We start from the raw sequence: 17695 nt of genomic DNA on the forward strand, positions 1-17695 counted from the left end.
ACACATTGTCTCTTCGCCAAGGCCAGGGCATGCTGGGAATGCCTATGTCTGCCTACAGGGACATTCTCAGGGGGTTCATCCCCTGAGTCCTCTTATAGGTGTGACTGTGGGGACCTAGGCACTGGTGGGGGCTGTGTACCCCTTCCCTTTGCTGAACCTGCTACTGTTGTTTCCATGGGATCATATTGTGTAGCATAGCACATACTGTGAACTGTGTGCGCATGTGGCAGGAGATTACTACAGGGCTGTGTCACATATATTGAGGCACCGGAACCGTGACTTCAGCGGCCCAAACACTTGATCTATGATGTCCCTAGTTTGTACATGTGTCTTATTATGGCATTCTTCCATGGGTGTGTGTGCATTTCTGATGGGTGTCATCATCCACAGTTCCAGTGGATAGCCAGCATCCCCCAGTAAATGGCCATAGTACAGCTGTCATGCATGCCAGATATGGGAGTCATGATAACTGCCAGGGCTGCCAGCACACACATTCATGATGATACCCTGGGCATTGCACATGACCTGGCAGTTGATGGAATGATACCCCTTACGGTTGATGTAGATTCTTCCCTCCTCACAGGGGGTACCATGATGTGTACATAAATACAATATGTGGTACACAGTACATCAGGGTAGTGAGCTACATGGTAAAAGTGTTGCATATTTCTGGTCCTTGCCTCAGCGGTGGGGAGAAATATATGTGCTCACTGGCATGTAGTAGCATGGAATGTAGAAACTGGTGGAGTACCCTAGATGCTGATGCCTGTGAGACCCCCATCATCTCTCCAGTTGGTCTTTGGAAAGTACCTATGGCTAGTGTCCTAAGTGCTACACATACCTTTGTGTCCACTGGGATGGGAACTCTGTTGGCTCTGGGTGTGAGTGGAGGGCAACAGAGCTCAGTGAGTTCTTGTAGTATGTTCCAGTCCACCCTGTAGTGCTCTACAATCTCCAGCTCATGCAGCTCCTGGAAGGCTACCCTGGGCCTGAACACTCTTCTCCTTCTCAGTCTAGTCCTATTGTCAGCAGCAGCAGCAGCATTGATCTCAGCGTCTAGCACGTACAGATGTAGCAGACCTGCAGCAGCCCCTAGCATTCCTTCAGTTAAAATTCCCAAGTCTGTACTCCACTGGTACAGAGTATCGGGTAGAAATCAGATTGTAGGGTGTATGCAACCTTTATAGTACTCTGCTGTAGGTGCAGGGTGCATGACTGGCTACCCATGATGCATTTCACCTGCCAAGTACATCATTAAGAAGATTTAATGGCCCTAGTTTAAGTGAAACAGGGGTCATCAGTAATTGATATGTCATTGTCTTTTAGATACACTCAGCACAGCCGTGCACTATACAAACATGCAGAAACAAGTGCTGTGAAAGTAAACAAAGCTGCACAGTCACTGTACATACCCCCCGATATGTCACTCTCAGCACAGTGGCATGTCATGCAAACACATGGAAACATGAGCCCCGAAGGTAAATAAAGCTTAGCAGCTAATGTATACACCCCCTGCCAAGCACAATGGCATGCCATGCAAACAGGCACAGCTGAGCTCCAATGAGCTTACAAGTCCTCAGACACACCCCCTCTTGATGTCAGCTACCTCTTCTGTAGACACCAACATGGTTCTGTGCCTACACAGAAGGGATATGCGGACATGGATACCCATTTGTGCTCTTCAGTAACCACACTTTGCACAAGGATCCAGGCACATAACCTGGAAACTACATGGTTCCAGGTCCTACATCATTAGCAACAGCACCATTCCACCATAGTCAATACTCCACACAGGGTCCTATGATACATTTCTGTCACATACTATTAAATGTAGTTTTTTCACTTTTTTTTTCATAAAAGCACATTTGTGCACTGCGGCTTGCTGAGCAAACATACACAGATCATTAAAAAAATTATTTTAACTAATTTCCCTTACAGTTTGGGAGACACAGTGGATGGTTTTGCTCATGTCTATATGTGCTATGCCATTTCTGTCCATCTACCTATGATTTAAAGCCCCTGCTGTCTGTCTAAAATCCTATACATTGAATATTTCAATGTAGACTACAGAGAACAACACAGGGTCTACAGCGCTGCATATCTGCTTGCTGGATTACTCTGCCTCCCTCATTTTTATGAAATTCACCTGCTTATTAGGTGATTTACATGCCATGGATACTTCCATGTTGGAGTGTGTGTGAACACCACCCAGCTGTGTATACTGAATCACAAATCTGCTTACTTTCATGTAAGCAGTGTCACAATGCCTACATGATAAAAAAGACTGTGTAGACTTTATTAAATTCCCCTCATAGTGTTTTTAGTGTGTGTATGTGTGTGCTTGTGTGTGTGAGTGTGCAGTATGTACTGGTTGAGTTACATGAAGGTTTTATTAGGTAAGGTGTAAGGTTAGGAATGGGGAAGAGAACGTGTTAGGGTTAGTACCCATTACTAAGGTGGTGTGGGGGGTGTCTCACTTATTGGCACATTATTATCATATTCCATCTATAAGGTGCTTACAATTGTGGAGACATTCTACTTTCAACCATGTTGGACTGATTTGATGTCCAGATTCATCTAAGTAGCTCTAGTGAACTAGGACAGTTCAGATGCAGGCATTATTACATAAACATTAACACAGTTTTAAAGCCATATCTCAAATGTCTGAAGGTTTGAACTTTCCAGAAGGAAAGGCCTCTCTATTCAGTACATGTTGACAATACCAGAGGGTAACATTTTACAATGACTTTCACTTTTGGAACATAGCATTACTACAAAAGTTAGACAGCTGCACTGACCTGATTGGTGAATGTAAAATAATGAAACATACAAAATATACCAACAGGCCAACACCATTTTCATTCTAGAAATCTCATATGACATGCATAAGCCATGCAAGCATAAACAGTTTAAGAATCTGGCTATGCTGCACAGTTTAAGTCATTGTTGCAATATGTGTTTGTATAAGAAAAATGGAGTTTTTAAAACATAACAGAAAATCATAGTTTTGGGATAGCACATCAGTTGATAGTTAAAATAAGAGAAAGTATATTTCTGAGATCTGGGTTGTAAAGAAGTAGTTAGAAAATGCTAAAAATGTAACACAGTAATTTGTGTTATAGTTAGTGCATACAAATGTATATAATCTTTTTCATAATATTGTTCTTGTCTTACAACAAAGCAGTATTATTTTCACCTTTTCTCGACACAAGTCTATGAAGAATGTAGTTTCTATATTGATAATGTGTTCTCTGCTATCATGTTAGCTGGAATGTGATTAAAATGTGCCTTTCCTCTGCTTTCTAATATGCATGATTTCAGACTTATCCGTGTTTTTTTACAGTGTTCTAGTTAAAATGCACATATATGGATGTTCAAAAATGAGAGTACAAACAGAACCTCTGTCACCTTTATACAGAAATATTTTCATGCAAACACTTTCTGAATGACCCATGACTGTGTATAGCTCACACACTATTTTGATATCATTCATCAATCTTTGTTGAGATGTTATTATAGGCTAGCCTGCAACACACAATCATCATTTTTTTATTTTAATTTACTTATTTTTTTGTTGACCAAGTTAGTCCTGCGAGGCCAGTGTTATCTTTTCAGGGAATATCTGAGCCAGTATTCATAGCAAATAGGGTGCCAGGGAACATCCCAACTATTTTTTCATTAAGTGCTGTGGGATCTTTTATTTCTTCTGAGGTACCACCAGCACAGACACATACGACATTGGTTTAGCATCTCATCTGAAGGATGGCACATCAGGAGTACAGCAACCCTCCTTATGCAGAACAGCAGCATCAGTACTGGAAAAACTAATCTATGTAGCTATTATGGGAAAAGAACCCACAGCTTGATCTTCCAGCACCAAACATAAGTGTGCAACTGATACTTCAGCTAATTAAAAAACAAAAAAGCATTCACTCTAATTGTTTTATCATTCTCCTCTGAGCAGACACATTCTGTAACCTGCAGACAAATACTGATAACAAATATGTAAACATTAATTTTAGGATTCTATAGATTGAAGAACATCGACCTTACAAAATAACATATAAACCAGAAAGTGTAGGGAGCTTTGCTAGTGTAGAGAAGCATTTAGAAATTACTTGTATTATTAATCAGAAGTAGTTAAAATGAATTAAGGGGTGTTTACAGTCTTGGTCATAATAAGTTTTAAATCTGAATAAAGCATATTAAACAGAGTGGTGAGACCTCATGCAAACTAGGGAGATGTCTTTGAAGATGTCTGTCACTATGGCGGATACATGCACATGCAAACACATTCACACGCATGCACACACACACACACACACACACACACACACACACACACACACACACACACACACACACACACACACATATATACATACATACATATATATATGTGTGTGTGTGTGTGTGTGTGTGTATACATATATATATATATATATATATATATATATATGGATCTACTTTAAATAATTGAATTATCACCTCGTCGAATCACAGAAGATGGAGACCACATTGCCAAAAACTTAATTCAGCAAACTCCCAGAACATCGTATTTTGCTGCCGGAAAACTAACCACTTGGCCACCATGGCAAACTTTGCCCTTTTCTCAACTGTAGTGCAATGTTGGCGTTGGTATATCTAGTTAGGGGGAATGTGGGGGGGTGAAGCCCCCGAGTTTGGTGGGTTTCATTTGCTTTGGTTTGCATTTTGATTATTGGTGGCCAAATGGTTAGTTTCCTGGCAGCAAAATACAACTTTCTGGGAGTTCACTTGAATTAAGATTTTGGCAACATGGTCTCAATCTTTTGCACATCGATACATCAATAGAGTGGTAATTCGATTATTTAAATATATATATATATATAAATATATATATATATATATATATATATATATATATATATATATATATATATATATATACAGACACACACACACACACACACACACACACACACACACACACACACACACACACACACACACACACACACACACACACACACACACACACACACACACACACACACACACACACACACACACACACACACACACATGCACACACACACTCACAGACAGTTATAGATATATTTACTTGACTCTGTTAAGAAGCAAGGCAGTTTGTTGAAATAGTATGGTGTATTGCTTGTTATGAGTTTTGTAGCTATCCCATTAGGTTGACAAATAGCTCATTAATTAATACCGCCTTGTCAATGTATCTGTTTACTTTGAACTATATACAAGTGTTAGGTTAAGATATTTTGAAAGTGTTTTACTTTTTAGATAGTTTATGATATTATTAGTGTAATTTTGTTTTTAATTGTATGCATATGTAAGCATTGCTTGTATTATTTATTGTACTCTACAGGTAAATTAAGTTTAAATCCACAATGAAATTAAATAACCTAGAATGTATTGACATTGTTACTGGAAAGAAGTGCTACAGCCTTTTTTGAAATGGATTGTTTTTATTATATTTTTCCATTGCCATGGAAAAGAATATTACTGGCAAGTAATGAGATGAATTTATCTTTTACAAGAAACTGTTCACCATATATTGTTAAAAGGTTTTTACTTTGCGCTGAAATGGAGTATGACCAACCTATCCTGCAAGACCACTGCTCTTGTCTGATATGGTCTGTAATCTGATGGACCCTTTACATGCATTAATGCCCTGATACTCCTTTCGGGTTCCACAGCTCATAAATCTAATGACCATATACGGTCATACTAATGTGCATGCATGTCTTTGTGTGTATATGGGTGGGCATGAGTTTGTGTCTGTATTTTGCAAAAATAGGAAAACTGCTTGACAGTTAATGAGTGCACTCTATTTTCTGTACTGCACTCCTGACAGGGACATTGAGTGTAAGTTCCCATAAAATGCTACATTTATCCTCGTTGTGTTTTAATCAAAGCTGACTCGCTTCATCAAACACTTACAAAGTGAGCAGGTGTATGAGTAGAAAAGTGGAGATGCTCGACACCCTGCCTCATCAATATACACTGCTGTATAACATTGCTTATCATGTGCATAATTGAAAGTCAGTCCCAGGTTACGATTTTCAATTCATCTGTTTTGCATCAAGTAACCTAATAGAAATTAGCATGACTAGCATATGAAGAAATGAGCTAAATAGTATTTTTTCTTCAGTTTCAATTACTCTAATTTTCTTGTGCTACTTCTCACCAAGATATGGAAGATCTGGCTTGGTTTTTTAATATAACTGCTTTTCTTACAAAATTAGAAACAATGTAATTCTGCATTTCAGACTGTTTCATAGTTACCCACAACAGCTTTTGTGCATTCCAGGCTTTTTTTGCGTATCCAGTAATTTTGTGCAAGGAGAAATGTGCCTCTGGAAGTTCACCAAGAATTCTGCTCATAACCAGACAAGACTCTCAGGCAATTTTTTTAGTGAATTTGTTAATGAATGAAACAATGCTTCTTCATGCTGTCTTGTATCATCACTTTTTTTTTTTTGCCATGACATTACAGTGATGGTCTGACATTTGAAAGTACATACTGCGATTACGGAAACAGAATAATTTTGTCAAACATTTCACGTTTCTTACTAAATGTATTTACTAGAATGTGTGTCCACCAGACAAAATACACTGAGATGTTAAAGCTCACATGCCAATTCTGTATAAGACTGTAGTAGGTTAAAGGTGACAGCCAAGTTCATTGTTGTTTTGATCTCAAGTGAAGGAGGTGGAAAAAGAACATCAGCATACACAGACCAGGATGTGTTCACTGATGCATAATGCAGTGCACAGTGGAAAGATTGGAGCACAGCTGCAGAAAGGCACAAGAGACATTAGACTGGCATTGTGTATCCTAATTCAGCAATATACCCAGCACAGCTGTATGGGATGGATAGTCGGGCCATAAGGCTTGATGACTGCCTGGATTACAGCCATATCACAAGTACCTCTTACCTTTACAAGGGGAATGAATGGGTTCAATCAGAATTAGGAGAAATTGGTGTTTAACAGAGAGGGAGGAAGGAAGGACATAAAGATATAGAATAAAACGTGTATAATAGCCCATCACATATAAGCAAATATTATTTAATGAGACAACACATGTAAATTAGGAGAGCTTTTGTATATGAGCATCTTGAAGAACTGCAAATTGAATAAGATGTAGCTGATTAAAATATAACAGAAAAAGTTAAAGGACTTTTACTGCTTTAGGCACATAGATAAAATGAACAGGTTAATATAAGGAAAGGCATGCCATTGTTGATTCTAGCATTTCTAAACAGTTACTAAGATAAAATGCAAAATATCACAGTGCTTACTGTTCTAGTGTACACAGCATTCATAAATCTGTGTTGAAAGGTTGTTTATTTTTATTGCAACTGCTTACCAACAGAACCCCTAAGATTCAGAAATGCCTAACACATTGTACAAACACATTCAATGCAGGATTGTACCATGTGTTAATCTCAAATATTTCAGAGATACCTGTACTGTTATAATGGTATGAAGGCATCAGATCATAGCAGGGACAGTGGCCTCTCCAATGAAGCTGCATGCAGATGCAGCAGCCTAGTGGCACAGCTAATGTGAATTAGCCATAAGCTCTCCCCTGCAAGTGCTGCTGGCATATAAATATCATAGCAGAGAAATGTAGAGAATCACTCTGCTGCATTGTTTAGGGAATGAAGAAGAAAAAGTGCACTACATCTTTTGACAGGGTACACCTATTCACTTCCATGGAAGAATGCGAACCGGTAGTGCCACAGGAGTTAAGTATTGCAACGCTGAACATGTGTGTGTGTGTGTGTGTGTGTGTGTGTGTGTGTGTGTGTGTGTGTGTGTGTGTGTGTGTGTGTGTGTGTGTGTGTGTGTGTGTGTGTGTGTGTGTGTGTGTGTGTGCGCGTGTGTGTGCATACTTGAAGGTCTCCATGCAACCACACTGTATTTACTGGAAGGGTAAACACTAGCATGGTTAGGACTAACTGTTTCAGTGGTTGATTCAGAGACATGACAATGGTCCACAGAAGAGGTGTTGCTTATCACTGTCGTATCAGATTTTTAACTTGCTGAACACTAACAACTCACTGCTGGACACTGCAGTGTTGCCCAGATGGTGCTGACAGCAGTATTTTTTTTAATCCTATCCAGTAACGTAAACAGTTTTATGTATAAATGGATCAAAACTAGACAGAATAAGGAAAACAATGATTAAAAACATAGTATTGATCATACATATTTATATGTTTTTGGTTTACATGCTTTTTGACAATGTCAGTCTCACTATATGTGTCTACTATTTTCAGAGGAGACTAAGGGAAACTTAAGTTAATATCTGTAATGACTAGGTAAATTTTCTTAAGGAAACCAGAGAAATTCCACTGCTCTTTCTTTGATAAGTGTTGTGGGATCTTATACATCCACTTTGAATTAACATGTCATCTGAAGACTGTCACACTCAGGACTGAGTCACCCCCACTTCCCAATATTCCACTGCAATCTCAGTATTCAGGCACCTTATATAGGAGTACAACCAACAAGCTTTGGATCTTTCAGCATAAAATGGGGCAAAGGTATAAACAAAACTAGGTGGAGAGTAAAAACAACCTAAAATTAACATAATGCTGCAATTTAGCAAACTACAATGTAAAAGAGGACCACCTGTTTGACATGCCAGCAACTACATGCCTAATAAGTGATGCTACAGCAAATCTGGTTGCATATTCAAAAAACTACAGATATCAGTGATGGTTACCTGTGCATCATGAAAGTGACTAAGTGCAATAGATTTGTCTCATAGCCATGATTTTTCAGGTTCTAGGAAGCCAGAAGAATTTGCACCTGTACAGGTGGCAAAAGATAACTGAATGGATTCAATAAAGTCGGTGTAGGCTTCCCACAAAGATTACATTGAGTCTAATGTTTGAGCAGTGAGCAGCAGCGCTTATTACATATTCATGTCATGCACCATTTTTAAATGTAAACAAGCATGGTTTCATGGCTGGCAACAGTATTGCCAGCCAGGAAACTGTGTAAAGTAACACAGATACCAGCAGACATATAGACCTGTTTACCTACAGGCAAACTAGGTCTGTGGGATTGCACAGAATGCCACAATGATTACCAGAGTTTATTATATACCAATGTATATGGTCCAAAAACATTACAGGGCAGTGTATACAGTGCACAGTATTGTGGAATACCATTTCAGACATTCTGAACAAAAGTAGTGTAAATGATCTGTAATGGTAGATGGACTACCATGTATAATAAACAATCAGGGGAAGTGTGTGTATTGAATAGGGACACAGATGAATTGTAGGAATGAACACACGGAAAGAGGACAGGTGAAAAATCGTAATGTACAGCAGATGAGGGCATGCAAATGGAAGACAGTTGTAGCAGAAACACTAATCACATATCAGCATGGTGCAGTATGGACTGCACAGTGCAAATATATGTTATGTGACTGCTAGAATAGGTGACATAACAATGACGAAGAAGTCTTTGTGATATAAGCATCTTGACATGAACAATGGAGAAGACATCTATTACGAAAGTTATATTCAGTTGGGGTTGAGTGCATATTGTGAAGCTGTGCAAACTGATTTGCCTGATTATGACTGTAATGTCAGCAGAAGTTTCCAACAAATGGCACACAGTTACAGGCACATGGACAACAGTAAACAGAAGCCTGCACAATCATGGACAATATCAGAATAATACCAACAGTAACCATGTCTTTGACATAACATATGTGATTGTGAGTGATCATAGATGGTTGTGCACAAACACACTTGTACAGCTATTATGACATGTCAGCAATCTATGAGGGTAATCAAGCACACCATCCTCACACTGTATCATCTGCTGGAGGTGTTGGGAGGGACAGTGCTACAGGTGCATGTGACATTATGATCAATCCAGGCTAGTTGACTGGTGTGCATGGCATATACATGGCACAATCCACACTGTCATGAATGTAACCCATGCCATCAATGTTGTCAAGTAGCTATGTTGTACTGTGTGCATTGCCAGTATGGTATCACACATGCATCTGGTATAACACCTTGATGGGGGTTCCGCATCATCAGACAGTAATGTTTATGCAACAAAAAGAATACCAAGGTATGGCCAATAATATGTATAAGAGCTCACTGTGGCAAAGGTAGTACACTTCAATTGCACATCACTGGAAGGTGTATAGGGAGGCACATAAAGAAGGGTTCATTGTACTCAGTTATTGGTGGGATGAAGTCTATGAAATATAGCAGTATTATGACCTTTGATGCAGATGTCTTGCACATACTGAGGAATTGTGTTACATATAAGGGAGTAGTCACCACTGTGGCTACATGCTGGTAGATGTTCCACATACCATCTACCCCAGGACACAAGTCATATACCACTTGGTCTGCTCATAGGAGTGTGATGCCTACATTATCATTGGTTTGTCTGTTTATTTTCATAATGCAACACATCCGCCCATGTTTTTGTTTCACCTCGCATTGCTATGGCTGTGGCAGCGATCTTTGGTGTGTGTTGATACTTTTTGTATTATACTAGTATCATAGTTGGAGTCAATAGTTCCCCACAACCTGTAGTCCCTCAGACTGCTTTTTCGACACAGGATGTGTACATCATTCTTGACGTCTGTGACTTTAATAATGGACAGGAAATGGCATAGCACACAGCCTTGATGTATGGACTAGATCACTGTACTCAAGGTATAGGTCATTCCAAATATTTCAACATACTTAGATGCCACATATGTGATCTGGTGATCTACCCACTTGGTGATATAGGTGTTTATAGCCACTATTGACAGTGTTGAGTTAATATCTCAGTGTGGATTTGGGTCAAATGCCTTGACCTGGTCAAGTTCCACAGGATGATGGTGCTGTCATCAAACATGTCCTCAATGACCTTCTTGAGGACAACTAACATATGTAACAGACATAAATGTAGCATTAAAAACTTACACATATCTTTTGCATACAGCTGGGATATTACCACTGTCCATTTAGAAAAGATCAATGATTACATTTTACTCTACCTCACAGATGAGGAGAGAAAGGATGTGCTGTCCTCCACCCACTCAGATGGATACATATTGATGTACACCATTTTATGGGAACATATTCCAATTAGAGGGTATGTTGAAGTGTGGATCCAACAGTGTCAGGTAGGTGTATGTTCTGAGTCATGCTATAGGTGAGCTGTGATGTTGCCACAGCCCATTAATTCTGTGTGATAGGCCTGGGTAAAGGTAAAACAGTGCATACTGCCTACCTTGATCTGGCTTAGGGTTTTAACACAATAACACAGTCAAGTATCATTGAGAAACTCTCACAGCTGGGGATTAACCCTCATGTCACTAGATGGTTGGTCAATTGGCTCATTGACAGAACACATACTGTAGAAGTTGCTGAATCAACATCGACCAGTAGACCTGTCACCAGTAGCATACCACAAGGATCTGTGCTGAGCCCTTTACTGGTTGGAATCTATTTCTTAGCAGTCCAAGCTAAAGTATACAGCCTTTGACTTACCATGTTTACTGATTATTACATATTGTGTGCAATCACTGAGTCCACCAATGGTGTTAATATAGTACAGGAGGGGCTAAAGCAGACAAATGATTGGTGCCAAAGCCACATGTTCTACAAATAAATGCAAAAATGTATCATTATTTTTGCCTTCTTCAAAGTGGAATTCCCCGATAATTACAGCATTGCCAACACCCACCATGCTCAAACTCAGTGGTGCAAGACCTGGGAACACATGTAGCAATCTGAACTTTGGCTACCATGTTTCCACAGTGGTATGGAAAGGCTACACTGTGGACCTCATAAGTCAGGCCATCATATCCAGATATGAGGATGTTATAATAGCACTGTTCTCCACGCTCATCAGAACACTAATAGAGTACAATTTTCCCTTGTACATATATCTTACCAGATATCTTTAGCAGCTGGAGAGACCACAGGTGTTTCTCACCAAGACAATACAGGGCCTACAATCCATGCCAAGATGTATGTGGCTAGGATGAAAGCCACATCACATTAATCTGTATTGTATAGGATGAGGTGACCTGTGCCTGACCAGTTTCTGACCCTGCCTTTATGGAAATACTGCAAATCCACAAATCAGCTATAGCTAATGACATCAGCAGAGTCTAGTGAGAGAAAGATGGTAATAGAAGTGTCCTACATGCTGATGTAAAATGCTCTGTCAAATGTCAAGCAAGTAGACACACACACACACACACACACACACACACACACACACACACACACACACACACACACACACACACACACACACACACACACACACACACACACACGCACACACACCTCCCAGTTGACTGCAGTGAGATTAGACCCCCCTACCTAATTAAGTACACAGACTAGAGAACTCACAAGTCTGAATTTTACATGACTGCAAGATAACTTATAGTGGCTAACATCATCAGTGGATGTTGAGAGGCCTGCATGAAATGGATATGTAGGCATGTGCAACTGTCAAAATATTGGCAATCCATGGGGTTGGAGTGATAACTACAGGATACACACTTGTGGTCTTCTGAATGGATAGACACACACACACACACACACACACACACACACACACACACACACACACACACACACACACACACACACGCACATCTCCCAGTTGACTGCAGTGAGATTATAACCCCGACCTAAGTACACAGACTAGAGAACTCAGCATTTTATGCAAGCACCATGGCACATGTCTGACTATTACAAGGCTGCAGGACAACTTATAGTAGATGACATCAGCAGTGGATGCTGGAGGGAAGATGTTGGGAGACCTGCATGACATGGATAGCTATTCATGTCCAACTATCAAGATATTAAAGTTCTAAATGTTAACAGATTGATGAGTATGCAATATGTAGTATTTGATGGTTGTGCTTCCAATGTACAGGTATACTTTAAGAGACAGCTTTGAAAACTACATGCAAACAGGTGTCCACATTACTAAAAGTATTGGAAAAATCTGAATTTCCATTGTCATTACAAAGATACGCATGGCATATAAGACAGAATTTGTTTATTTATTTATTTATTTATTTATTTATTTATTTATGTAGTGTAGTTGAAATACCCCGAGATTCATGAAGCTTGCACAATGCACCGGAGTAGCATCGGCGATCTACCTCTAAATATGGCCGTAGAGCGATTCAGGTAAGAGCTGTTTCCACGTGCACTACCAACATAGGCCAGAGCTGCGCACCTCCCGGCGCATGTATGCTAATCACCCCATGCACAGCAGTGTAGCATGCAAATGAAGGTATATAGCAATTCATGAAGTTGTGCAGGTGTAGCGTAAGCATGTAGAAATGTAAACCAAAAAAAACAGTTTACATGTTGTCAAACATAAAATCAGAGCCATGAAAGCGGACCAAACTTATGTATTATAATGTTAATATATGCCAATGGCTAAATATATAGCCAACGGCATAAAACAACATGGACAACATATAAAAAATAACATTTAATTTCATGGCCACACCAATGCAAAGTAAAACCGCAGTGCATCGGTGCGCAAATGAGATCATAAGGAAAATATATTAAGATGTCATAAAACTGTAATGTAATGCAATTCATGATATCCCCATAATAGTCAATGGCATGCATGCTACACCATAACCATGGGGCAAGGGTTGCTAAGGGTCTGTGACAGTGTTCCATGTGGTAACTAGGAATTAGGCAGTCAATGCCATGCAAATGAGTCAAATAATACTGAATCACAAATGTCCCGCCAGCATAAGGATGTACCACATGGCGTAGCATTACAACACCGAGGAGTGGCCTATAGGTAAACATGACATCAAGAGACGGGCACGCCACCGTAGCTGTAAGCACATTGGATCATTGCTAATCCATGTTGTGTGTTGCTAAGTAAAGCAGCAGGATAAGGGTGTGGAAGTAGCCATAGCTTTGCTTAGTTGAGAGCACACAAGATAACCGAACGTTCATATGAACGTGGATGAAAACGTGTACAAAACCCGGTAAATAGATGGGCGTGGCACGCACAACAGCTGAAACAGGAAGAATACGGGAAGACAATAAGTAAATGCTGCAGCATGGTAATTGGAGTACAAATGAGTAATTAACACCTAGAAACTCACAGTGGGCCATAGACAACAGCTAACAAGGCTGCTAGCAGCTACCTGCAGAACAGGAAAGGGGAGGTGCCGTACAGCAAACAAAAGAGAACTGTCACAGTAGAACAAAGCAAACTTGCTGTAGATCAGCTACATAGCACATTTCCCAACACAATCCTGGGTTGTGGAAGCACAAAACTAAAAAGGTGGCAGCTAGATGCATGCCTGACAATGGGAGGTGAATCAGGTTGAAAATAGAAGTAAAGGGCAATAGATGACTCATGGCAGACAAGCGTAAGTCAACACCAAAGGCCCCACAATAGCAGTACCTGCTGTAAAACCAATAATTAAGATACCCTGCAGCTGGAATAGCACAAACACACCCAATTACACCAGCATCAGTCATTACACAATAGTATAAGGTGTGAACGCCCCACACACACACTTGTGTATTCCAGGCACACTGCACCATTGGTGTATACAGACGAGGAACTTGTAATATGTATATGTTAGGGGCTGCCATAGCATTGATTCACCAGCATGTGTTGGAGACTGATGGTGGTGTGGAGGATGATGCTGACAATCATCTCAGGCACCAGAGGAGGAGATGAGTGTTCAGATCCAGGGTAACCTACCAGGGGCTACATGATCTGGAGATAGTAGAACATTACAGGGTGGACAGGGACTTCATACAGCAACTTTTTGAGCTGTGCCGGCCACACCTCAGATCCAGACATAACAAAGGGGATCCCATCCCAGTGGACACGAAGGTATGTGTAAGCTTGAGAATACTAGCCACAGGTACCTTCCAAAGGCCAACTGGGGATATCATGGGGATCTCACAGGCATCAGCATCCAGGGTACTCCACCAGTTCCTGGATGCCATGTTACCTAATGCCAATGAGCACATATACTTCCCCCGAACGCAGGTGGAGTTGGCCAGCAATATGCGTCTCTTCCACAGTGTGGTGGACTACCCGGATGTACTGGGTGCAATAGACTGCACGCACATACACATCAAGTCACCACCCGGTGAGCAAGATAGGTGCTACATAAACCACAAGGGATTCCCCTCCATCAACTGCCAGGTCATGTGCAATGCCCAGGGCATTATCATCGATGTGTGTGCTGGCAGTCCTGGAAGCTATCATGACTCCCACATCTGGCATGCCTCACAGCTGTATCAGGTATTTGCCAGGGGGGACATCCCATATGGCCACCTGGTGGGGGATGTTGGCTATGCACTGGAACCATGGATGATGACACCCATCAGAAATGCACACACAGCCACACAAGAACACCATAATGAGGCACACGCAGAAACCAGAATCATCATAGAGCACGTGTTTGGGATGCTGAAATCACGGTTCCATTGCTTGGACATATCTGGTGGAGCCTTGCAGTACTCTCCAGGAACATGTGCCCACATCTTCATAGTATGTGGCATGCTACACAATATGATCCTGCGGAAACAGCTGCAGCAGGGACAGAATTGTGAAGGCCCTCACAGCTCACCACCATTGCAAAGGGACTAACAAGCATAGGGGGACTCAGACCACAAACACCCTGTGCTAGCCCCAGTAGAAAGACGGAGGCATGCCCAGTATGCCCACGCCTTGGCAAAGATGGAATGTATAGCACATACACTGATAGTGTAGGCACTCTTGGGCTGACACCCTTCTCCACCTGCACACACAGCAAACATGGATAGCATACACACACGACCACCTGTAAATTGTCATGTATAAGTGGTCTACTGTGTGCATCCTACATAGGTAGCCCTCAACTATTGTACACACAACCGCCATTGACACAAGGTAAGTCAATACCTGAAAAGTAAATTAAGCTATTGGCATGTGTCCATACTGTATGTACAGGTTCATAGATGCATAGGTAGGTACATGCCCAACCGCCAAGGCCACTTATAAGCATAGGCAAAACGTGTCTGCTGTCACCACCCCATCGATCAACTAACTGTCCCTCTTTGGAGAAGAGCCACTTGCGGGATCCCTGGGGTGTAGCTACTGTTCACCACCCACTCTGCAAGGATTCCCCGGAGTGTCAGTGAGGGGTTTTGTATAATGTAATCAGGGATGTAGTTTTAAATAATGGGGAGTATCCCTGACAGTAATCTTCACAAATGTGTACATGTTACATAGTATACCTTAAACACAGCTTGCATATATAGGTAGTTATCCACAGAATAATAAACATGTGGAACACACAACCGCTGAAATGTGCGTTAATCACCCTTGCACTACAAGTGCCTGCTCTGAGAGGTAAGAAATCACTTCCAGGATTAGAACACGCAACCATGTACACATTCATCACAATAACATACCACTAAGTTACTTGAGATGTACCAATGGCAGTCGTGTATACTGACAAGATAAAACACAAAAGGTAGGAATGTGTTAAAATAGGACAAACCGGCATGTACACAATGAAAGGTGTATGTTATATATATATATATATATATATATATATATATATATATATATATATATATATATATATATATATATATATATATATAAATATATATATATATATATATATATATATATATATATATATATATATATATAGAGAGAGAGAGAGAGAGGGGGAGAGAGAGATATTTCAATATATGGTTATATAGGTCTACCTGAGATGGTTGACAAGCCATTTGATCGACTTTTATTTGGTCGACAATTCATTTGGTCGACCAGCAGATTTGCCCCCCTCCCCAATGTTGTGCAACCCTGGAGTTGATATATATATAGTTAGGGGGGTGTGGGGGGCACAGCCCCTCACATAAAACTGTTTGTCGACCAAATGAACTGTCGACCAAATGAAAGTCAATCATATGGCCTGTCGACTATGTGATAGGGATCCGGGGATATACATATATATGTAGATATGTAGATAGGTTAACAACATCTACATAACCATAGAGGTACATATATATAGGATACCTACCACATACCAACCGCTTTACATACCAACACACGTAATCCTGTGGCTTAAGGTTCGAAAGAACACAGTACCGAAACACCAGATGTGCAAGGTGTAATCTCACAATGTTAATGGACAGTTAGTTACTGCTTCTGGTGTTGCAGTTTGGGTAGGTTACTGTGTGTATGTGTTTCTTAGGGCTGTAGTGTGTGTTCTGTGTGTGGTGTGTGTTCTTGGGAGACTGTAATGTGTGGGTGTGGGTTAGCTTTCTGCGTCTACTTGCATGACCTAGGATGTAGAATATTAAGGTAGGGGGTTGTGTGGGGGGCACAGACACCTACATGGAGGTGTAGGGGGGCTTGGCCACCTGCTCATATGTAGTGTAGGATGGTTTGTTTGGATGTGTTGGGTAGCAGTGTGTCTGTTTGCTCATGTGTGTGTTCCATGTTCATGTTACCTTCGCTAGTTACTGTTGATGTCAGTAATGTGGGGTATGGGAGTCTGGTCCCAGGACTGTGTGCGTCGGAACACTGTGGTTTCAGGATTCCATAGGTCTCCCGTATACAGCGGTTAAAGTGTTCACATATGTGTATAACATAGACCATAGCATTCACACATTCTGCC

Source organism: Protopterus annectens, chromosome 3.part1 (assembly GCF_019279795.1).
Source record: "Protopterus annectens isolate FY-2018-M chromosome 3.part1, PAN1.0, whole genome shotgun sequence".
NCBI classification, from domain to species: domain Eukaryota; kingdom Metazoa; phylum Chordata; order Ceratodontiformes; family Protopteridae; genus Protopterus; species Protopterus annectens.